The sequence below is a fragment of the Dasypus novemcinctus genome, chromosome 7, assembly GCF_030445035.2.
Source record: "Dasypus novemcinctus isolate mDasNov1 chromosome 7, mDasNov1.1.hap2, whole genome shotgun sequence".
Lineage (NCBI taxonomy): Eukaryota > Metazoa > Chordata > Mammalia > Cingulata > Dasypodidae > Dasypus > Dasypus novemcinctus.
This window is the reverse complement of record NC_080679.1, coordinates 118,306,677-118,331,041: the sequence shown is the minus strand read 5'-3', so window position 1 is coordinate 118,331,041 and position 24,365 is coordinate 118,306,677. Positions and strand designations below refer to the sequence as shown.

The following is a 24,365-nucleotide window of genomic DNA, read 5'->3' as shown; positions in this document are numbered from 1 at the left end:
GGCAACAATGTGTTACGTATAAGAACATTACACACATTGGAAAGGCTAGTTCTAGAAGAAGTTGACACAACACAATAGTTTTAGCTAGAGCACTCTATGAGAAAGTGTAGTGTTGTTAGATTTATCTTTTGCCCCTTGCTGCCTTGCTTTTTCAGTAGTCCTTAAACTTGATCATTTTTGCATCATGATGTGGTAGGTGGATTTATGTCCCCCAAAGATGTCCAAACTCTAATAAATATGACATATTGCATGGCAATGATGGAAATTAATGTTGCAGAGACAATTAAGATTGCTAATCAAACTTCTGAATGGGGATATTAGGAAAGTTTCATGGATGAAGTGACATTTAACATAGGCATTTGTCCAGCCAGTTCTGCAGTCCTGTGCCTTAACCATTTCCCCATCACTTCCTAAACTCCATCTTTACTTGCCTTCTATCCAAGCTTCCCTTATTCCTAAAAGCTGAGGTTTCACACACACTTATCCCTCTGTCTGGAATATCCACCCCCACCCCCACCCCACCCCACCATCACCATAAACATTTGCCTACCTTTGCTTAGTTACCTTTTAACTATCCTTGAGATTTTAGCTCTCCTATCACCTTTTTGGGGAGTTTTTTCCTTGTTAGGTGTAAATCTCTTTGAAATATGTTCTTGGAGTTGTATTTGTCATTCAAATCACTCTTCACAATCCTAATTATCAAATTATCTATGTGATCATTTGTTTGGTGTATGTTTCTTCTATTAGAATGCTTTATTCAACAGTCCAATCCCAGGACTGACAGTGACGTCTGACAAATAGCAGACTAGGGCGGCGGACTTGGCCCAGTGTTTAGGGCATCCGTCTACCACATGGAAGGTCCCCGGTTCAAACCCTGGGCCTCCTTGACCCGTGTGCAGCTGGCCCTTGCACAGTGCTGGTGCGCGCAAGGGGAGCCCTGCCTGGTGCAGCCCCACACACAAGGAGTGCACCCCGTAAGGATCGCTGCCCAGCGCGAAAGAAAGTGCAGACTGCTGACACAAAATGACGCAACAAAAAGAAACACAGATTCCTCTGCCGCTGACAACAACAGAAGCAGACAAAGAAGAAGACTCAGCAAATAGACACAGAGAACAGACAACTGGGGAGGGGGAATGGGGGGAAAGGGGAGAGAAATAAATCTTTAAAAAAAACACAAACTAATAGCAGACTATCTGTTTATATTTGATGAGTGATTTTGGAGTGATGACACATTGTTCAGTATATATGGAGAAGACACCATCAGAACTCAAAAAGCTCACTCTCTCCCATTCCAAACAATGAACAAACAGCTGCCCCTATTCTTCCTTTTCCATCTCTAATTCCTGCGCTATTGTTCTTTCTCCCTTTATAGCTTAACTTCTTGAAATGTCTACAGTCTCCGCCTGGACTTTCTCACTTCTCATTCATGCCTTCACATAGAAACCCGACTTTGCCTCCATGTTCTAGTGAAGTTGTGTTCCCCTCTGTCACCAGTTACCTCCTTGCAGCTTACCCCAGTGACTATTTTTAGTCTTTCTCTTAGGTGATCCCTGACAGTGTAGCAATGACATTATCCTCTGTCCTGAGATTCTCTTACCCTTCCCTGGACTTTGGGGCCCCACTTTGCCAGCTCTTCCCAGTTCTCTGGCCTCTCATTTTCAGCCTCCTTTGAGGCCAATTCTTCCTCTGCCTGTTCCCTAAATGTTAGTGTTTATTATGATTTATTTCTAGGCCCTTTTCTCTTCTTCTACATATGAAATAGCACTGACATCTGCAGCCTCAATGAAAAAGCATTTATCAATGACTTCTGAATTTATCCCTCCCACCGAAATTTTGCTCCTAAGTTTCATACCTTCTTATAGATTTTGCCTTATGGAATCTCCACTTGCTTGTTTCATTACTACCTTGTCTTATTTTGGGCTTCCCACAAGTAGACTCTAATAGTTGGATTTGGATGCAAGTAGTTTATTTAAGAGGGAGCTGGTCCCAGGAAGTATTGTAAGGGAACGAGAAGTGAGACAGGGAAGAAGGAAGGCCAACAGAGGTGTGTTAACAAGCAGGTTCTTGTTGTTGGCACCTGGAGCTCAGTCTCCCTGGATATCCTCTGAGAGGCCATGTGGAACACATCTCAGAACTGGGAAGTTGAGGGGCTGGACATGCAGGGCATTAGCCACCAATTCCAAACCCTCACTAGTGAGGTCCCTCCTGGGAATTCCAGCCTGATTTACCTGTACTCTGTAGCTGATCTTCCTCTAGGGGCCGGGAAATTACCTCAGGTAGAGAGATGGGAACTGTCTGCAGGCTACGGGGATGGGAGTGTGGGTCATCATGTACATCAACACATACCAAATTCAAACCAAGGTTTTCACTCCCAAATCTGCTCTTCCTCCTGGGTTTCCTGGCTCAATAAATCATCCCACTCTTAACCTAGTGTCGAAGCAGAAACTTGAGCAAGTTCAGTGTCATCCTGGATTTCTCCCTGTCTTAGTTTGCAAGGATTGCTAGGACAAATACCACACAACAGGTTGGCTCAAACATCGAGAATGTATTGGCTCATTATCTTAGAGGCCAGAATCTAGATCTCAAAAGGCTATGCTTGGTAAGACCATGCTTTCTCCCTGAAGCCTGTAGCATTCTGGGGCTGGTTTGCTGCAATCCTTGGGGTTCCTTGGCTTGTCTTTCTGCTTCCCATTGCATAGTGAGCTCTCCATCGCCTTGTGTCTGCTCTTCCAGTTTCTGCTGACTTCTTCTTGTTAGGCCTCCAGTAATAAAAATTAAGGCCCCCCCCTAATTCAGTTGGGCCACATATAAATAGGATCTTTGAAGATCCTATTCACAGATGAGTCCATACCTTAACTGATGATACATCTTCAAAAGGTCCTATTTACAAATATGTTCACTACCATTGGAACATGGATTAAGATAGAAGCCTGTCCTTTGTTGGGAGACATGATTCACTTCACCACACTTCCTTTCATTCCTCGTCCACATCACATCCATCCCTCTTGTGCATTCCACTGCCAGGACATCAACGTAGCCCACAGTCTTCTCTCACCTGATGCCCACATGTTCCCCTCACTGGTCTTCCAAACTCCAGACTTTGTCTCTCCCAATCCATTTTTAACACAGTAATCGGAGTGACTTCCAGAAATATAAATCTGATCATGCCTCTTGCCTGCTAAAAGTCCCTCCATGACTTACCCTGGGGATGCTTCCTACCATGATTTGCTAGATTTTCTATGACTCAGCACTTGCTCATCCTTTTAGCCTCATACCTCATCATTTCCTAACCAGCTATTCCCTACAAAGCCTGCTTCTCTGTGCTCTCCCGCACTTGTACTTTCTTTCTTTTTTTTAATCCCCATTTAAGAGGCCTTCCACTCCCAAGGTATGCCTGAAACAAAAAAAACAAACAAACAAATTTTGCCAAGGAATAGTGCCAGGAAGGCACACCCCAGGAAGAGCCAAAGGAAACAATGTCCACAGCAATCTGTCCTGGTTTCAGATGCCCTTGGCCACCAGAAGCCTTTACAAATGCCAAGTCCCTGGGGACAGCCTGAGCCAAGACTGGTTGTATTGCCCAGCCCCCCATCCCCCCAAAGTCTTAGAGACCCTAGCAGAGGTGCGAAAATCTACCTCAATCCCCAACAAAGTTTAGAGAGTGGGTGTAACCCCTCCCTTCCCCTTCATCCTCCCTACCGGCTACCTCCTCGGCAGTTCAGGTATCTCTCAACCTAGCAGCAAGTATCTGTGGAGACCTCTCTCTTCCAACAGGCCTCTAGACAATGGGGAGCATACTCTGGAAGGGGAAGGGCTGCTGCTGAGGAAAATGAAATGAGATCTTGTCCTCAGCAAGCACAGTCTAGATGGAGCTTTTAGCGGGAGTTTCTCATCCAACACAGCTTTTCTCATCTACACACCTCTGAAAATAATCTCCAACCACCCCTAGGAGGTCTTCACAGCACCCACTGTCCCACTCGCCAGCCCCGCCCTGGTCTCGGAGGAACCAGGACTTTCTGTAATTAGACAGCACCCCCTACACCCCACACAAGATGCTCATGAGACAAGAAAGGACTCCGGCCAAGGCTCCTGCCCCTATAAGGGGGCATCTCCTCCAGAAGAACCTTGATCCCTCGGAGAGGCAAAAAGGAGGGAAATAACATCTCCACCCCAAAAGGGAAGAGGCGAACAGGCCAGAGACAGACTCCATACTCTCTACTATCATTCTTTCACATATGCTGTGCTCTCTCCAACTTTGGGACCTTTGCTCAGTCTCTCCTCCCCTGGTTAAGACCTATCCTAATCCTGTGACCACAATTCCAAGTCATTTCTTTCAGGAAGAGCTCCCTTATCTACCCTGCCACCTGATTCCCATAGCAGCCTGTGTGTCTTCAACATGGCATTTCTTACACTGACTTGTAAACTGTTTACCCATCTAGGTGCCCCCTAGACTGAGAATTTTGTTTGGTGAGGGGCTGTATCAGTCTTGATCATTTTTGCATCATGGCACACAGTAGTATCTGGCACATAGTAGGCACATATATCACCTGTTGGTTGACTGGATAAACACCACTGATTGAGTGAGGAGCAAAAAATATCTCCCCATCCTATGGCAAAAGCAATTAATATGTAAATTTAACTGGCTGTTGACTCTTTTCCAAATGCCTGAAATCTTAGAGTTCAGTATTTATATTTGAATACCACAGAGTGAAGAGAGGCTCCTCTTGGAAGTCAGTGTGGGTCCGAGTGCCCAGAGAAAGTGTGGCATCAGTAGACCTGCCTCCCACCTGTTGCTAAAGAATTTATCAAGACTCTGACGAATATCCAAGAAGATACGCTTCCCAGAAAATCAAATCAACCTCTTTCCTCAACCCCTATTTTTAGGAGCCCAGTACAATCAGTCTATTCATCTTTCTGGTAATGATTTTTTTTCCCCCTGAAAGTACTCAATTCATTTTCCATTGCTGACATGTAATCCAGAAATAATAGAGGTCGGTCTAGTATAACTCATATCCAAAAAGGGAAAGTGCCAACACCCTGAAAGAAAAGCTCTGAATTAAATATTTCTGAAAATAATTCCCAGCAGATCAGGGGGCTATGAAAAGGCCTATTCAGTTGTAGATGGTATTTCTTTCTGCTGTTTACTATAAATATGGCTTTTCCATGGAAAGGGTTAAGTTTGAAAACACTGCTCAGACAAAGTCCTTGTAATTACATCCCAGGATTCAAATTTCAAAATTCTGTCTGGGCCTATTTTCCAAGAAAGTCCTATTCAGAAGTGCTAAAATTTGAATCTGTTTTTAATAGCCCTATATTCCCACTGTGTGGCAATCACCATTAAAGCAGCTGACCAGACCTCTCATGGACATGCAACATGAGCAAGAAATAAACCCTTTGTGTTTTAGCCCTTTCTGTTTCCATAGCATGACCCAGGCTTTTCTGACTGATAGAAGACGTGATTGTTTCCTTTCAACTCTCTTAGTTCAGAACCAGTTGAGAAGTGGACCCAATGAATCAGGCAGTTGGAAAACAAAATCCTCAGTTCTATTACTGAAAGGGCCAGATTGGAGAATGAAGCATGGATGTTAGCCAAAATCAGGTTCACTAGTAACTTCCCTTCTGCACTGACCCTACCCATCCCAAACTTCAGGTTTCCCCGTGACGAGGTCCTCACATAGAAAGCTGAGTCTGTGGAGAAATAGAGGAGAGCTTCTTGAGGAGAGGGAGGGCTGAGAAACAGCAATACGGCAAAGGGGCTAAGCTGAGCATGCTCAGTTCCTTTTCTCTGGTCACCAGTCAGATGAGGCACTGTGCCCAAGGAAGGATTCTTGAAGAGAAGAAGTTCTCTCCCCTTGGTAGAATAAGTTCATATCTGAAATAATGGAATGTTGATCCAATTAAACCCAAGAGTAAAAGCCAACAGAAATTACAGGGCCATCCTTCACCTCAAATAATTTCTGAAAATGACTGGCATTGTAGATACTCAGTTCATGAGATGGGACATCTATTCTGGAGGTAGAAAGTACAAGGCCTTCCATCTCCAGGAAAGCCAGACCCTGTATGGTTCCTGAGATTGTGAGGAGCTGGGGAAATAAAGCCATAACGGGGTACTTGTTGACTCATCTTGAGTTCTAAGAATAGACTTGAAGGAGAAATAATCCCTAAAGGACAATCAGTTTAGAGGGATATGAAAGAAAAAGAGACAGTCATATTATTTTGACTTAATGGTAGAAAGAGGGTTCTGGCATATTCTTTTCCCCATTTGCCTTCCTCATCGGCTTCCTCTCTCACTTACCAAATGAATGATGTTTAACATTACACATTTAAACCCACGATATTCTTGTAGGTTTCATTATAGAAGTAGTATGGAATCTGGCTTCAAGTTCATCACAAAAAAGTGTAGTGCTGTGGAAATGAGACAGCAGTAAAACTGAGCATTTTAAGCAAGAGAAGCACAATGTTGTGATATCTTGGGAAAAAAACAACCAACTAATCTTATGATTGTCATGTGGGACTTAACAATTGAGTAACATGTGTTTGACTTCCAAAGTAATCAAATGCCTCCAGCCTCTGCCAAGTTCTAAAACACACACATACATATTATTGTATAAAGTAGAGATGAAGAAAGATGATGATGATAGATAGATAGATAGATAGGTAGGTAGATAGATAGATAGAAAGAGATGGAGGAAGGAAGAAGGAAGAAAGTGGGTGCTTCTCCCTTCTCCTTTTAACAAATTTATAAGCTATTTAAGAAATTGACTCATTTTTGGTCAAATGCCTTTTCTATGCGTAACAGCTAAGTAACCACAGGCTCATCATGTGAAGAGGAAGAGGCTGGCATTACATCTAGAATAGTAACGATCTTCTTTGCATGAATCTTGGAGAAAAAGTTTTCACATTATTTTCTTTCTGTAAAACAGTCTGCTTCAACTGATCCTAGGACATCACTTGGCGAATTACCCAGAAGCTAAGAAACTGTCAGGGTAGGCCTCCCTCACTGATACTGCTTGTGAACTTATTCTTTCTTTTGCATAAACTTTTCTACTACTATTTGTTTAGTTTCTTCACAGTTTCTTGCTTATTATGTAGAAGCTTAAATAAATTTCCTGAAAAAAAATGTATTTTAGACATTTCCAGAAGACTGTGTTTTCTGAGGTTTCCTAAGTAAACACATTAAAGTTTCTTATCGCAAAAGAAAATAATATATATTTTCTTAAACTTTAGTGACTGATTTTGACTGGATGCTATTTCTCCCCAGAAAAATAGAGACAGTTTAGTTTTGATAGATAAAATGATCATCCTTTCATGTGATATTACCTTTTGCTGATAGGTCAGATTTCAGTTTGGATATAGTTTACAAATTCTATTAGAAGAGTGTTTCAGAGAGCTATGATAAACTTCTGGGATTTTTTAAAAACAAAGAAACATAAAAGTGTGAAATTTTTCCTCATTAATGAAAATTCTGTATTCCTTGGAGTGGAAGTGTTGGATCAACTCTATATGTTGTTGTTTGAGGAAGTTCCAGGCTTTTCTTCAAGATCTAGGATCTCACCCTTCTGTTTTTGATTGTCAGACACAGTGTTTCTCTCTGTTATCAATAGTTTTAACTTCAAGTTAGAATTTATGATTTGGTCTGTGCTTACTGACAAACATTCTATTTATGCAATAACATTTGACATGTTAAAATATTGAAGTGAAACAGAATCCCATCAGTTGGATGTGTTTCCAGCCTTTTAAACCTGAAATATGATTTGTTCCCTTAGATTGTTTCTGGACTCTGGCCATTCTTCCAAGGCAGTGATGAGCCCTAAGATCTGAGGGAAATAGACAGAAGTCCATTTTCTGTGGGATAAAGGATTGTAACAGTATTTGTCTACCATGGCCTATTGATTACAAGACATACATCTCTCCAATTTCTCTCCATAGTCCATTTGCTGTACTTGGCGATTCTAGGAAGAGTCTCCATCCTAGTGTGCCTGCCACTAAGGGAATTCCTGGGATGTGGGACTCTCAGTACTAAAATTAGGAAAATTCTGTACAAACCAGAACAGAATAAGTGTGCCACCCTAGATGGTCCCTAATTCTGAAAGATGGCAATCCCTGATTTGGTGAACTCAGAGAGTTCTAATAGGACAGAAATGTGGTGGATGTGCAAATACAGCTCATTGGCTCCAGGTTTGTCTTAAAATAACACAGGTAGAGGTATTTGGTCATTATCTATACAGGATCAGGGTCTACTCAAAAACACAGCTCTTTTTTCTATTATTTACATCCGTAATTTTGTAGTACCAACACCACCATCATTATTAAAATTTTCCATCATCCTAAATAGACACTGTGTACACGTTAAGCCTTACTTCCCTATTCCCTATCCCCACTTTATCCCCTGCTAACCTATATTTTATGTTTTTTTTTTTTTTTTATGGTACTGGGGTGGGGGAATGTGCCCAGGACCTTGTACGTGGGAAACCAGTACTTAACCACTGAGCCGCATTGGCTCCCCTGAATTGGTTTTTTCATTTGTTGCTTGTTGTTTGTTTATTTGTTTTTAGGAGGTGCCAGGAACCAAATCCGGGACCTCCCATGTGGGAAGCAGGTGCTCAACCACTTGAGCCACATCTGCTCCCTATATTCTACATTCTGACTCTATGGCTGATTCTTTTTTTTTTTTTTTAAGATTTATTATTTATTTCTCTCCCTCCCCTCTCCCGCCATTGTCTGCCCTCTGTGTCCATTCACTGTGTGTTCTTCTGTGTCCACTGGCATTCTCATCAGTGACATCGGGAATCCACGTCTCCTTTTGTTGCATCATCTTACTGCGTCAGCTCTCTGTGTGTGCAGCGCCACTCCTGGGCATGTTGTGCTTTATTTGCTTGGGGCGGCTCTCCTTGTGGAGTGCACTCCTTGTGTGTGGGGCTCCCTACACGGGGCACACCCCTGAGTGGCACGGCACTCCTTGCACGCATCAGCACTGTGCATGGGCCAGCTCACCATGGGCCAGGAGGCCCTGGGTTTGAACCCTGGACCTCCCATATGGTAGGTGGACACTCTATCAGTTGAGCCAAATCCACTTCCCTGCTTATTCTAATTATTTCATATCAGCAAGATTGTACAATATTTGTCCTTTTGTGTCTGGCTCATTTCATTCAACATGTCTTCAAGGTTCATCCATATAGTCACATGTATTGGGACTGCATTCCTTTTTACTGCTGAATAATGTTCCATTGTGTTTATATGTACTACATCTTGTTCACCCATTCACCAGTTTATCCATTTTGCTTATCCACATCATCTCTAACACTTGTAATCGTGTGTGTGTGTTTTTAATAATAACCATTCTAGTGGATATGAATCTCATTGTAGTTTTGATTTGCATTTCCCGGATGGCTGGTGATGTTGAGCATCTTTGCATGGTGCTTTTTGGCTATTTGTATATCTTTTCAAGTTTTTTGCCCATTTTTAAAACTGGGTTGTCTTTTTGTTGTTGTCCTGAAGGATTTCTGTATATATTCTTGGTGTTAAACCCTTATTGGATAGGTGTTTTCCAAATATTTTCTCCCATTGTGAATATTGCTGTTTTACTTTTATGATAACAGCCTTTTCTCTTAACTACTGCCAGGTTACTAAGGAATTTGTATCTAGTTTTGGAGTCGGACCCATTCCTGCTCCTGCAGATCATGTGGTTGTCATTCCCTCTAAGGCTTTGATGGGTTTGCATTCTCAGTCACCTACTATTTAAATAGGACCTGTCTTTTTTGTGTTTAAGCTTAAGGTTTATTGAAATAGCATTCACATATCATGCAACTTATCCATTTAAAGTGTACAGTTCCAAGATTTTCAGTGCATTCACAGAGTTGAGCAACCATCATCACAATCTAAGTTTAGAACAGTTTAGCACTCCAGAAATAAACCCTGTACTCATTAGTAGTCCATTCGTCCTTCCATATGACCCTTGGCAACCATGAATCTACTTTCTGTCTCTATGGATTTGTTTATACTGGACATTTCCTATAAAGGGAATCAAATGAATGATATGTGACCTTTTGTGACTGGCCTCTTTTATTTAGCATATTGTTTTCAAGGCTTATCCATGTTGTTGCATCTATTAGTACTTCATTCCTTTGAATGGCTGAATAATATTCCATTGTATGGTTATACCACATTTTGCTTATCTATTTGTCAGTTAATAGACATTTGGGCGGTTTCCACTTTGGAGCTATTATGAATAAAGCTGCTATGAATATTCATCTACACGTTTTTGTGTGGACATATGTTTTCAATTCTATATTCCTTGGCGTGGAAGTGCTGGATCAACTCTGTATATTGTTGTTTGAGGAACTTCCAGACTGTTCTCCAAGATCTAGGATCTCACCCCTTCTGTTTTTGCATGTCAGACATAGTGTTTCTCTCTGTTTGCCGGCCTGACAAATTTTTTTATTTTATCTATTTTCTCTCACTCTCTTTTTTTTTCTTAATTTAGATAATATTGACTCTGTCAGCTATAATCCTATGACTTGAAAAAGAAATAAAATTGTGGGCAATAAAATGTCTGAGCTACCTGAAATAATCTATTGTGATTATTCTTTCAGCATTGTATAGAATATATTGGTTTAGCTCTATTGAAAATTTTAAATAAAGAAAATGTTTATTTTCTTTTAAAAATAAATTAAAAATATAGTTTAAAAAAGGAAATAAACAAACCAAAAAATGAAACAATAACAAAAAAAAAATCCCAGGAAATGGATGTGGCTTAAACAATTGGGCACCCTCCTACCACATGGGAGGTCCCGGGTTCAGTTCCTAGTGTCTCCTAAAGAAGATGAGCAAGATGGTGAGATGATGCAGTGAAATGACACAGTGAGATGATGCAATTAAGAGATACAAGGAGAAAACACAATGAGAGACACAACAAGCAGGGAGTGGAAGTGGCTCAAGCAGTTAGGCACCTCCCTCGCACATGGGAAGTCCCAGTTTTGGTTCCTGAGCGCTTCCCAAAAAGAAGTCTAAGAAGACCAGCACACAATGAACAGACAGAGCAAGGGCAAACAAACAATGGGGGGGGGGGGGGGCTCAGAAATAAATAAAAATAAATCTTAAAAAAAAAAAGAAAATATTTATTCCAAGAATCTAAATATTGTATTAGTTTAAAATTAGTAGAGACTCATTAATTCTTTCCCAAAAAGTGTTTATTGAGCAACTAGTATGTGCCAGGAATTGTTCTAAGTGCTAAAGATACACAATGAAAAACAAAGACCAAATGTCTACCCTTGGGAAGCTAACAAGTAATTAGTAATGAGAAATAAGTGTGATGATTTGAAACCGTATGGACCCCAGAAAAGTATGTTCTTAAAGTTAATCCATTCCTGTGGGTGTGGACCCATCTTAAGTAGGATCTTCTGGCAAGTGCAAGTAGGATCCTTACTTGAGATGTGACCCACCTCATTCTGGGTGGGTCTTAATCCTCTTCTGGGGTCTTTATCAAGAAAGGACTTGCTTTGCTGGAGGCCGCAGCCAGTTCCGGGCAGGAGCTATGTTTCGCAACCAGTATGACAATGATGTCACTGTTTGGCACCCTCAGGGCAGGATTCATCAGATTGAATATGCAGTGGAAGCTGTCAAGCAAGGTTCAGCCACAGTTGGTCTGAAATCCAAAACCCATGCAGTGTTGGTTGCATTGAAGAGGGCACAATCAGAGCTTGCAGCTCATCAGAAAAAAATTCTCCATGTTGACGACCATATCGGTATCTCAATTGCGGGGCTTACTGCTGATGTTAGACTGTTATTTAATTTCATGCGCCAGGAGTATTTGGATTCCAGATTTGTATTTGATAGACCTCTTCCTGTGTCTCATCTTGTATCTCTAATTGGAAGCAAAACCCAGATACCAACACAACGATATGGCCGAAGACCATAGGGTGTGGGACTGCTCATTGCTGGTTATGATGATATGGGCCCTCACATTTTCCAAATCTGTCCGTCTGCTAACTATTTTGACTGCAGAGCTATGTCCATTGGAGTCCGTTCTCAATCAGTTCGTACTTACTTGGAGAAACATATGTCTGAGTTTATGGAGTGTAATTTGAATGAACTGGTTAAACATGGTCTGCGTGCCTTGAGAGAGACACTTACTGCAGAGCAGGACCTAACTACAAAGAACGTTTCCATAGGAATTGTTGGTAAAGACTTGGAATTTACAATCTATGATGATGGTGATGTATCTCCATTCCTGGAAGGTCTTGAAGAAAGACCACAGAGAAAGACACAGCCTGCTCAACCTTCTGATGAACCTGCAGAAAAGGCTGATGAGCCAATGGAACATTAAGTGAGAAACGAGACAATATGTTTATTATCAAATATGTAAGTAACAGTGCAGGATCAGTACCTGAGTGACAGTAATCTATACTTCGAACCAAAAGATGCAGAGTGGTGGAATGGTATGTTTTAGGAATCAGTCCAGAAGTGAGTTTTTTCCAAATAACCTAACTGAAACCATATAATAGGGTGCTTTTTCTTTGAGAGGGTCTGTATAATCATTTTCTAGAAAGTATAGTTTCTGTACTACTGTTTTTATATGAAGAATCCCTAGTGTCTCTATGGTTTTAATCTCAACTGTGAAATAAAATTGTTTCACCTGCTGGTAAAAAAAAAAAAAAAAAAAAAAAAAAAGAGAGAGAGAGGACTGAAAAGCCACAAAGGAAAAAAAACCTCAGAGGCAGGAGAAGTTTTGGAGGCTGCAGAGCACAGAGGCAAAGAAAGAGACCCCGAGAGGCTGGGTCCATGGGGCAGCTTGAAGCCGGAGACAAGTGGACGGACGTGTGCCCTGCCACGAGCCCGATGGCCCACGGGGCAACTTGGTGGGACAGCACCCTTGATGGGACACTCACAGCCTCAGCACTGTGAGCTGTACCTGATGAATTCCCATGATAAAAGCCAATGCATTTCTGGGATATTGAGCCGGCAGCCTTTAGAAAGCAAAACACTAAGTTAAGTAAAACATGTAATATTAATAGACAGAGGGAAATACTAAGGGGGGGAAAGCAGGGAATGAAGATAGGGAGAGTAAATGAGAGGAGTAGGGGGTGGGATGGCAATTTTAAATAAGGGAAGGCAAAGGAGACCCCACTGAAAAGGGGACAGTCGATCAAATACTTCAGGAATTGAGCCTTGCAGATGATGAGAAGAGCACCTTAGGGGAGGGAACAGAAGGTGCAAACAGCCTGAGGTGGAAGCCTCTGCCGGCTGTGGAAGGAGGCCTGCTGGCCGGAGTGGAGCAACAAAGGGAGAGAGAGGTGGGAGATGGGGCCAGAGCTAATGAGGACTCAGATCCCACAGGGCCTGGTAGCTTCTGTCAAGACCTGGGCTTCTTTCCCAAGAGGGGTGAGAAACCATTGGGGAGTTTCAGCAGACAAATAACTTGCTCCAAGTCTAGGTACCCTCTTGAGAAAAGATTTGTAGGAGAGGAGGGGAGGTTAAGGACAAGTGCCGGGAGCCTAGGTAAGGGGCTATTGTAATGATCTAGGAAAGAAATGGTGCTGGCTTGGACCAGGGTGGTGGGATAAGGAGTAGGGAAGTGGTTGTATTTTGTATTTTTTTTAACAAAGTGCCTCCATTTCATCCGTCCTAATCACACACTTTTTTTCCCCTTCACAATTTAACATCTCTGCAATCAGGATGCATCTTATGCTGGGTGGCTCCTTATGATTGCTGTCAGCCAGGTGGCAATCATGATTTAATTGTTGAGTTAGCTGAAAACCTCCCATTGGCACCATCTGGTAATTGCTGGCATCAGTCCATACCCGGGGTTCTTAACCAGGGGTCTGTGCGCTTGAATTTAAATTTTAAAAAAATTACTCTTTGGTGTGGGTGTGATATATTTATTAAATAATTCACAGTACAGTGTGGACTTAGTAAGGGATCCATAGTTTTCACCAGACTGGCAAAGGTTTCCATACAACAAAAAAGGTTAAGAACCCCTGTCATACATATAGACATATCGTGACACAGTCTACTTTTACGTAAGTGAATTTCCTAGCTTTATATCTTTGCTCAGAAACATAGCACACGTGTGGTTTCTCCTCTTACTTTCATTTTTTAAAAAAGTATTTCATTTTTTAATTATCTTTTTTTAAAGTTAAGCGATCACACGAAACGTTACATTTAAAAACAGAAGAGGTTCCCATAAACCCCACTCCCCACCCCTCTCCTGCTTTCATTAACAGTACCTTACTTGTGCTCCTTAGCCTTCCGCACCCGGGCATTCATTTTCGCCAGGTTTCTCTAGGCCTCCAACAAGTCTCTTGCCTCCAATTTGTACTGAAGATTGGTACCAGAGTTAGCCTCTTGAAAATGAAAGTTGATTTTGTCACTCAGTGATTATGTTTCTGATGCCATATGATGTGGCTACAGAATGAATTCCAAACTCTGCTTCATACAAGACCCTTCACAATCTGCCTCCCACCTATTTCTCCAGCCTCATTTCTTGTACTTTCTACTTAAGCTGCACTGAACGCTCAGTTCTGTGCTGCCAGGACCATGTCCCAGCTGTATCCCTTTACACCTGTTTCCTCCACTATTTGCCCAAACTGCTGCTCATCCTTCCAGATCCAGTTCAGATCACAGAGATCCAGTTCTCTGTGAAACTTTTTTAACTCCCTAAGCCAGGTTGACTGTTCATCCTCTCACAAAATACGCTGCATTGAAATGCAATGTATCTTTTTGCCCGTCTATCTTCTCCAGTATTCCCTGAACATAGTAATATACTTGATATTGAAGAGGTATGAAGTATTTGTAAGAGTTTGTTTTCATTATATTGAGTTTGATAAACCACAGTTCCCTCTTCTGTAACATGTAAAGAAAATGTTAACTATGTTATAACGGTATTTTGAAGATTACCTAAGATAATATATATCCCAGTACATAGAACCATGCTTGTACATAAACTCACTAAATGTTTGCTCTTTTAAAATTTGTACTACATTGTGAGTATTTCTATTACACTCTGAGGGACTATAACATATTTTAACCCCATCTGAAAATATTTTTCAACCTTATTCAGTCTCTGTTTTTAGGCCTTAGGATGGGATTTGTCCCCTCACGGAAACTTCTCAGGTGTTCAATGAAAAAGTAAAAAGCAGTGAAAAGAGGAGGTGACCCCATTTTGATTGTTTGAAGATTCTAAATATAGAGCACTGATGACCCAAAAACTTTACTCAAATTTCATTTTTCTAATAGTTTATGAAAAAACACTCCCAAGAGCAACAACCCTTAGTGTCAATGTAAGTAGCTTGTGCAATATATAGTAGTATATTTTACATTTTATCAGTAAAGATGTATTGTACATCTTTGTTCATATCCAATCTGCTTCAGTGATAATACATGAATAATCTAATTAGCTTTTGTAATAGATTATTACAAAAGGTCTCTTGTTAATACGGAGACAAACAATTGAATGCACTGGTTGTCTGTAAAACAGAACTCATTGGGTCTGTATGCCTCTGAAAGGACTTTAATGTGTAATCACCTTTTATGACTTTGTAATCTTCCTGATTACTAAATGCACATTGACACTTTTTTTGGATTTTTTTAATTTAAAGTTTTATTCTGTTACCATGTCTACAATCTAACATGACCCCTTTTAATCATATTCAGATATATATTTCAGTGGTATTCAATGTGTGCACAATGTTGTGCTACCATGACCACCATCCATTACCAAAACATTTCCATTGTTTCAAATAGGAACCGTGTACATTGTAAGCTTTTAACTTCCCATTCCCTACCCCCACTCCATCCCCGGCTAACCTATATTCTAAATTCTGACTTTATGAGTTTGCTGCTTCTAATTGTTTCAAATCAGTGATCTCATACAATATTTGTCCTTTCGTGTCTGTCTTATTTCATTCAACATGACTTCTTCAAGGTTCATTCATGTTGTCGCATGTATCAGGACTTCATTCCTTTTTATAACTGAATGATATTCTATTTTATGTATACATCACGTTTTATCTATCCATTCTTCGGTTGATGGACAGTTGGATTGCTTCCATCTTTTGGCAATTGTCTGAACACTGAACCATGAACATTGGTGTGCAAATATCTGTCGGTGCCCCTGCTTTCAGTTCTTTCGGGTATATACCTTATAGTGGGATTGCCAGACCCTATGGTAGTTCCATATTTAGCTTTCTGAGGACCCTCCATCCTGTCTTCCACAGCAGCTGCACCATTTTACATTCCCACCAGCAATGAATGAGTGTTCCTCTTTCTCTGCATCCTCTCTGACACCTGTTATTTTCAGATTTTTTAATAGCAGCTGTTCTAGTGCATGTGAAGTGGTATCTCACTGTGGTTTTCAGTTGAATTTCCTTCCTGGCTAATGATGTTAAGCATCTTTTCATGTGCTTTCTGGCCATTTGTACATCTTCTTTGGAGCACACTTGTGATTTTTAATACGTGATTATAAAATTCCCCTTGGGATTTTAAATGAAATCCTTTAAGAAACATCACCTTGATTGGTGCACTGTTAGTTCTTATTGCTTATAATAGTAGCTTTCCTTTGATCTTTTTCTTGTTTGCGGTCTTGAGAAACTGTAGAGTTTGTTGGGTTGAGAGGCTATGCATGTATTATTTTTAAATCAGTGTGATAAATCTGCAATGTAAAGTATATTGAAGAGTTATTCTAGTATGTTTCTAATGTGCCTTTCTCCTTCCCATTCTTACTAATGACTTGAGTAATGCTTCATGAGAAATAGCAAACAAGCACTCTCATCTTCCCGACACTGCATTGCCCAGGATCCTGAACCGGAACCCATTCAATGTCTTTCCTCCTGCTTCTACAGGAGAGTGTCTCTGCTCCTAGCTAAGACTAACCTTTCATTTGGGCTCTAGATTTCATCCCCTCCTACCTGCTCAGGAACTTTATTCCCACAAATAGTGCTATCGATTTTTCTCTCTTGGAGATCATTTCCATCTGCAAACAAACATGCCCTTGACCTTCCATTCTGCCTGGCTGTTGCCCAGTTCTTTTCCTCATAGCAAAACTTCTCAAATGTTTCCTCTTTTCTTTCTTTGGTCCATTTCAATTAGACTTTCATCCTCCTCACTATATCTGAAACTTTCTAAAAGGATCCCAATGACTTCCACCACAACAAATACAATAGTCATTTCTCTGCCTTTATCTTACTCAAACTACTTCCCAACATTTGTCCCAAGTGACTGCTCTCTCCTTGAAACTCTCTCTTCTCTTAGCTTCCATGCTCCCATGTTCTTCTGACTTTCTTATTTCACTGACCACTCCACTGACTAGAGGCCGGTAAGTCCTGAATGTATATATCCGGATCTATCCTTTCCCTCGCTTCCAACTTGTTTATCTAAATATGGTTTGGCATCTCTACTTGGATGTTTAATGAACATCTCATATCTAACTATATATTATGATCACATTTCCATGTCAATAAATACATACTTATAATCCTTCAGCTCTTCACTGCCTGGTTTTCTTTCCCTACCCTTCTCCTGGTTAATCCTCAGATCAATGGTCACTTCTTTTGGGAAACTTTTACCTTTATTTCCTGCCCATCCCCCAGATCAGTTCCTAGTAGGTTAGCAGTTAAGATAATTATTTTATAGCACCTGGTAATTGTACTTCTGAGTAATTATCCCATGGATATTCAATTAGTCAGATGTGTCATTATCTGTTTAATATTAATCTTGCAGTTCCAGCCTCTAAGATCCCTGAGACCAGAGATTAGCTCTGTGTTGTCTTCCAGTGTATTATCAGGGCCTAACACAGTGCCTGGCACATAGTAGAAGTTCAATAAATATTTCTTAAAGGAAAGAATAAATACATAAATGTTCTGCAACCATCATTTTAACAGTTACGTAGCACTGTTATGTCAATTTTTCATAGTTCAGTTAACCAATCTCTTATCTTTGCACATCTAGGTTGTTTCCCGCCTTTTCCTATTATAAGAATTCTATAGTGAACATCCATGTAGCTAAAATCTTTGGCATGTCTTTAAAATTGTGCTTTGGAAAATCTCTAGAAATAGTATCATTGGCTTTAGAGAGAGATGCACATTTTGAAGGCTTTTGCTAAAGTGTGGTAGTTTGCAAAGATGGTTGCCATGAATTCCTCCCCTCCTTGTGCATGGTTGCTACTCATCCCATTCAAAGATCAAGTCTCTTTCTTCTATCCTTGAATGTCGGCTGGCCTTTTGACTTGCTTTGACCTTTAGAATGTGGTGGAGGTAGGGTTGCCAGATAAAATACATGATGCCTGGTTAGATTTGATTGCAGATAAGCAACACAATGGAAAATGGGGCATACTTATACTAAAAATATATTTCTTATTTATCTAAGATTCAAATTGAATTGGGCATCATGCATTTTCCTTTGCTAGATCTGACAACCCTGGATGGTGGTGGTGCTAATCCAGTTCCAAGCCTTGCCTGGAAGAGACCTAGGAATTTCTGCTTTTGCTCTCTTGGAAGCCAGCTCCCATGCTGTAAAGAATTTTGGACTAGAGCTAAAGGAGGCCATATGGAGTGTCCTTGGAGGATGAGCTGCCATTTTGATTGTTTCAGCCCAGGTGGCTCCCTGTCTCGGGAGTTTGGGGGGAGAGGGTGGCTGGGGGTCTGACATTTGTCTGGGTAGATTTCAGAATTGCTATGGACTAGTTCTCTCTGTTGTTGAGTGGGAGTGTAGTTGTGGTTTCCCTGTCCCTGCCTCACCCTTGGAGCCTTGGCCTGGGGGTGGGGGAAGAACCCAAAGCAGTTCCCAGGTCTCCAGATTCAGAGGAGCCTCACTGGAGGGGCTCCATCTACATCTCCACATCCTGCAGCTCACTAACTAGACTTTGAACTTGATGCTCTAATGGGACAAAAACTTGGGGTATCTTGGAAGGGGTGAATATATTTTGTTTGTGGAAAGAATGTAAATAATTTGTGGCCAGGGGGCAGACTGTGGTGAATTAAAGATGTGCCACAAATTCTTTGCCACTCCTCTGGTCAAGAGTGGAGACTATTTCCCCTCCCACATTAACTCTCGGCTTGCCCTGTGACTTGCTTGGACAAAAAGAATGTGGTAGAGGGAAGCAGCTGTGGCTCAATCAGTTGGGCTCCTGTCTACCACATGGGAGGCCCTGGGTTCACGTCCCAGGACCTCCTTGTGAAGGCAGGCTCATCCACATGCTGCAGAGTGCCACTGGCCCACAAGCCCCACAGAGAGCTGACTCAACTAGGTGACCCAATGAAAAGGGAGACAAGCAAAGAAACAGAGGAGTGCACAGTGAATGGACACAGAGAACAGACAGCAAGCAAAAAGCTGCAAGGGGGGAAGGATTAAAAAAAAAAAAAAGAATGTGGTAGAAGTAAACTATGGGACTTTTAGGCAGCAGTAATGTTCTAGAAAACTGGCTCTCTGAAAAAAAGTTTTAAAGCCCCAATTGTAGCACTTGTTAATTTCTGTGGTGTAAATGCTCCTACCCACATGGACTTCATGGACTAGAGAGTTGGGTAGAGACACACACAATTGACTTTCACAAGCCTGTACAAATGGGCCCCAACAAACCCCTATTTCCAAGCATCGCCCTTAAGAGATCTGTCAGCTTCCTTGGAAGGAAACCTGGGCTTGGCTCTTGAATGATGAGACACCAAGTAGAGAGAAAGGCTACGTGGAGGTCTTCTTGGGCATTCCAGTCCCAGCCAAGCTCCCTGCTGAGTGCAACCATGTGATTGGCCCTGGCCAATATCATGTGGAACAAAAGATCACCTAGTCAACTCACAGAAATATGAGAAATAATAAGTGGTTATAGATTTAACCACTACATTTTGGGGATGTTGCAATACCCTTACCACCATCCATTACTATAACTTGTTCTTCATCCAAAACAGAAACTCTACACTCTTTTGCTTTAACTCCCCATTGCCCTTGCCCCCTGATAACCTGTACTCCATTTTCCATCTCTATGAGTGTGCATATTTTCTAGTATTTTCTTTGCAGTTACAATGGAGCTTAAATTTAACATCCTAAATCTGTAAAATCTCATTTGCTTTGATACCAACTTAACAATGTCAATAGCCTACATCACCTATGTTCCTAAGCCCCTCTGTTCCCCCCTTTTATGTAATTCTCACAAATTACATATTTATACATTATGAGTCCAAAATCATTGATATCTCATTACATTTTATGCATTTACCTTTTAGATCCAGTAGGAAGCAAAAAGTAGAGTTACAAATAAAAATACAGTAGTACTGGTATTTATATCCACCAGTGCCATTACCATTACTGGAGATCTTTATTTCCTCATGTGATTTCAGTCAATTATTTGGTGTCATTTCCTTTCAACCTGTAGAGCTCCACTTAACATTTCTTGCAGAGTTGGGCTAGTGGTGACAACGTTCCTCAACTTTTGCTTCTCTGGGAATGCCTTAATTCCTTCTAGGCCATGTTCTGGAACCCTGAGCCTTTCAGGCCACCACTGAATAGATTGGGCTATACATACATGTTCCCAGTATGCGCACAAGGTTTACTATGCTCCCTATAGGATCAGGACAAGGAATCTACCCTGGGACTGTGGGCCAGCTTCACACCCAGCCAGCGAGGAGACTGGGAAGGGCCAGCCAAGGCCTAGGAGATCCTACCACTTTAAAGTGGTCCTTTTCTTGATTCATTGCTCACCCTGTGTTTCAGTTTGCAAAAGGGGTGCTGATGCAAAGTACCAGAAATAGGATGACTTTTATAAAGGGGTGTGGGAGTTTGGCATTGTTTATGAATTCCAAAAATTGATATTGATTGTGTTTGTGGACTGGTCTGTTCTTCAGGGCATATTTGATTATATTGGATTCAGAAGTTTCACTTTTACTTGACTGAATAATGATTAGGGCTTTGTTTGGGTCACATCAGTAGGACTCACAGAGAAAACTACACAGCAGAGGAGTTATTGGAGTTTTAATGCTGGAGCCCCAGGAAGTATATACACAGAGATGCAGACACGTGAAGAAAGAGAGAAGGTGCCATCAGACAAGGCAGAGACCCTGGGAAGAGACGAGCTATTCACCCAAGAGTTTGCAGCTGGTCTTGTGGAGAGAGAAGGGCAGCTGAGCCTGGAGAGACACAAGCCTCAGGAAAGAGACAAGACTTATCCCAGCCTACAGCTGATATTGGAAGAAGTTGGGACCACAGAACCTGAAGGGAAATAGGAATCCTGAACCCTTGCAGACTTTGGCAGCCATTTTGCTCCAACTTATGGCAATGGACTATGGTGAGGGAAGTGATTTATGCTTTATGGCCTGGTAACTGTAAACTTCTACCCCAAATAAATTCCCTTTTATAAAAGCTAACAGATTTCTGGTATTTGCATCAGCACCCCTTTAGTAATACAAGGGGTAAGCTTACATTTCCAAGGCTGTGAGAAGTCTAAACTGAGATGCTTTCTTACTAAAGGCCTCAGAGATGCTTTCTTACTAAAGGCAGCTACTGTTGATCCTGCTGTGTTGCAAGGTGGTGAAGCAAGATGGCCGCCAATCTCTGCCAAGGTTTCAGCTTTCCCCTCCAGAATCAACGTCTCTTCTAGAGCTGCTCTGTGGGCCCAGTCTTTGAGACTACTTGCTTAAGTGATCCTGTAGTCCTTCCTCTTTCATGGCAGGATCAAACATGGTGGCTTCCTTTTCCTAGGTCTGAGTGAGTCTCTTTCTGTGTTTCTGTTTGTTTCAGACCCAGCAAGGGGGCAGAGACTCAAAATGAATCAGGCCTCACTGATAAAGTGATCTTATCAAGTAATCTAATCAAAGGCCCTTCAACTGATTTTAATGCAATCAAAGGGTATCACACCCAGAGGAATAGATTAGTTTACAAACATAATATTTCTCTTTTTGAGATTCATAATATAATCTCAAACTGTCATACTCTGTTACTGCAATCTTTTATCTATTTTCTGGAGTTTTAGAAGGATGTTTCTGCTAGTTCTTGCTGGTTGTTCTGTAAGGGATGGGACCTTTCTATTGTTTTTTAAGGTCTCTTTATATATTAAGGATAGAGGAGCAAATGAGGAATATTTTATAATACATATGGCTAGATACTTCACTTGCATGTTCTTGCAGTAAAAAATGTTTATTTAAACTATGTATATAAATGGTACCTGTCTAGATAATTTTCTGAGTGTTTTTTATAACTTGATCACATCTGGTGTTGGGTTTGTTTAACTTTAGTATTTGTTAAATTATTCTGATTTTCTCTGAATGTTTTTTACTATAATTTTCTTCAGATGTAATCTCCAACTAAAATCCAATATAAAATATAGCTCTGCATTTCTGCCCACTTCAGTTTGAACACCTACTGCCATTACAGTAGGTTAAATCCTTCCCATTCTTATGTTAAAACCTCTGGATAGTCTTTGGATAAACAGTAAAGTAATATTTCATACAAATTAAATATAGTAAATTTTAAACAGCATGATATAAGCATTTTATTAGTTTGCATAAATTTCAAGTAATTTGAATCCTTCCTAAACTGAAAGTACTTAAAAATGGATTGGATTCTGGAAAAAAGGACATTAACTGAAAAATTAATGAAATCCAAATAAAATCTTGAGTTTAGTGAATAGTAACAATGTTGGTTTCTTAATTTTGACAAATGTATCATGTTAATGTAAAATGTTTGCAAAAGGGGAAAGCCTGATGAAGGGTATTTGGAAATTCTCTATACTATCTTTGCCACTTTTCTGTAAATATAAATTATTCCAAAATTTTAAGTTGATTTTTAAAAGTATCTAAAAATTTTCTGTAAGAAATGCTCTGCAATGTTAAACGGTTTATGTGCTTTGAGAATGTTATTCCCTGTATTATATTTATCCTCCTGGGGGAATAATCTGTCAAAAATTATGTTAGTTTTAAATTATGAGAGTTTTAAAATTATCTGTTTTGTTTAAAGATATATAGATCACACAAAATGTTACATTCAAAAATATAAGAGGTTCCCATATACCCCACTCCTCCCACATCGACAACTTCTTTCATTAGTGTGGTACATAAAAATATGGAACTCTTCACGAATTTGTGTGTCAGCGTTGTGCAGCGGTCATGCTAATCTTCTCTATTGTTCCAATTTCAGTTTGTGTGCTGCTGAAGCGAGCACTATGAGAGGTTTTAAAGAACTTATCCCATGAATATAATTCGACCGTTGTCTAGACGTGTTTTGAAAACTGAAAAATGAATAGCTGAAGATCTAAGCCTAAGCCATTAACTGGAGGAAATAAAAACCAAAACCAAAAATCTTTCCCTTTCGGTTCTGACATCAGAACTGTGTAGCAGTAAAGCTATATTGCCCTAAACAATCTTTGGAATCTGGAACTCAGGCACCTAGGCAGGCTTTTGTCTACCTCTAAGAGGCAGGTATTAAAACATGTGAACCCAAATCTTGAAGGCACTATCGTCAATCTTTATTAGAGTTTGCTTTTGACCATGCAATTCATGGGATTTTATCTTTCCCTTTCCTTTTGTTTTCTTAGAAGAGGGGGTTTTAGTTTTTCAACATTTCACATTCCTCTGTAGGTTTTTTGGTGATAACATTTATCATTTTAGAGACTTCACAGTTGTAAAAGTAATTCCAATAATTTGAATTCTGGGTCTTTCAGGATTTGCAGTTCCTATTGTTTTCCTCTCTATTTAAAGTATGTAGCTTAAAACACTATGATATATTTCCCCTGAGCCTTATCCCTTCTAATGGCCCCTCTCTCATATTGGGCAGCCTTTGGTAAACATAATAATATTTCACGTGAATTTGAATTAGCACTTTTGAAACAGTGAGATATGAAAAATATTAAAATGTCAGTTCATCCACATAATTTGAAACAGTGCAAATTCCCCACACTACAAATTGGCTTTTGTACATTAAAGAGCATGTTTCTTAAAAGAAATGCACTACCAAGGTCTAGGTATATGTGCACTGAGACTGTTCTTTCTTGCGTTAAGGAATAAAATCTGTCTTGAATTATGCACATTTTGAATTATGGGTGATTTTCAGGATTCCTTTCTAGAGTGTCTCTCGCATGGCATTGGTGTTCCAACAGTGAATTTATTTGATCAGTTTTGCTGATGTGCTTGTTCATGGTAAAATTATCAATTGCTTACCCATGTGTGTTGAGTACTTGTGTACTCATCAATATGTATTACTCCACTATACCTAGGAGGCAGGTACAGTTAATATCATTTCTAGTTCATAAATGAAAAATCTCATGCTTACCAAATTTAAGTAATGGGCATCCAAGTGAATACCTTTGGATTCAGCACTGGAATGAAGATTTCCTTCTCCATCAGCTCTAAGATCTGTGCTAACCAATTCGTTATACAAGGTTTACTGTGCTT

The 24,365-nt window shown here is 40.4% G+C and overlaps 1 non-coding gene and 1 pseudogene across 1 annotated transcript; one reads left to right on the top strand and one right to left on the bottom strand.

The window, feature by feature from the left end:
* Positions 1–11,501: 11,501 nt before the first annotated feature.
* Positions 11,502–12,653, top strand: LOC105746767 (proteasome subunit alpha type-1 pseudogene; annotated as a pseudogene).
* Positions 12,654–23,031: 10,378 nt separating this feature from the next.
* Positions 23,032–23,136, bottom strand: LOC111761746 (U6 spliceosomal RNA). Its single transcript, XR_002795016.2, has one exon. It is a non-coding gene; the product is annotated as a U6 spliceosomal RNA (small nuclear RNA).
* Positions 23,137–24,365: the final 1,229 nt, after the last annotated feature.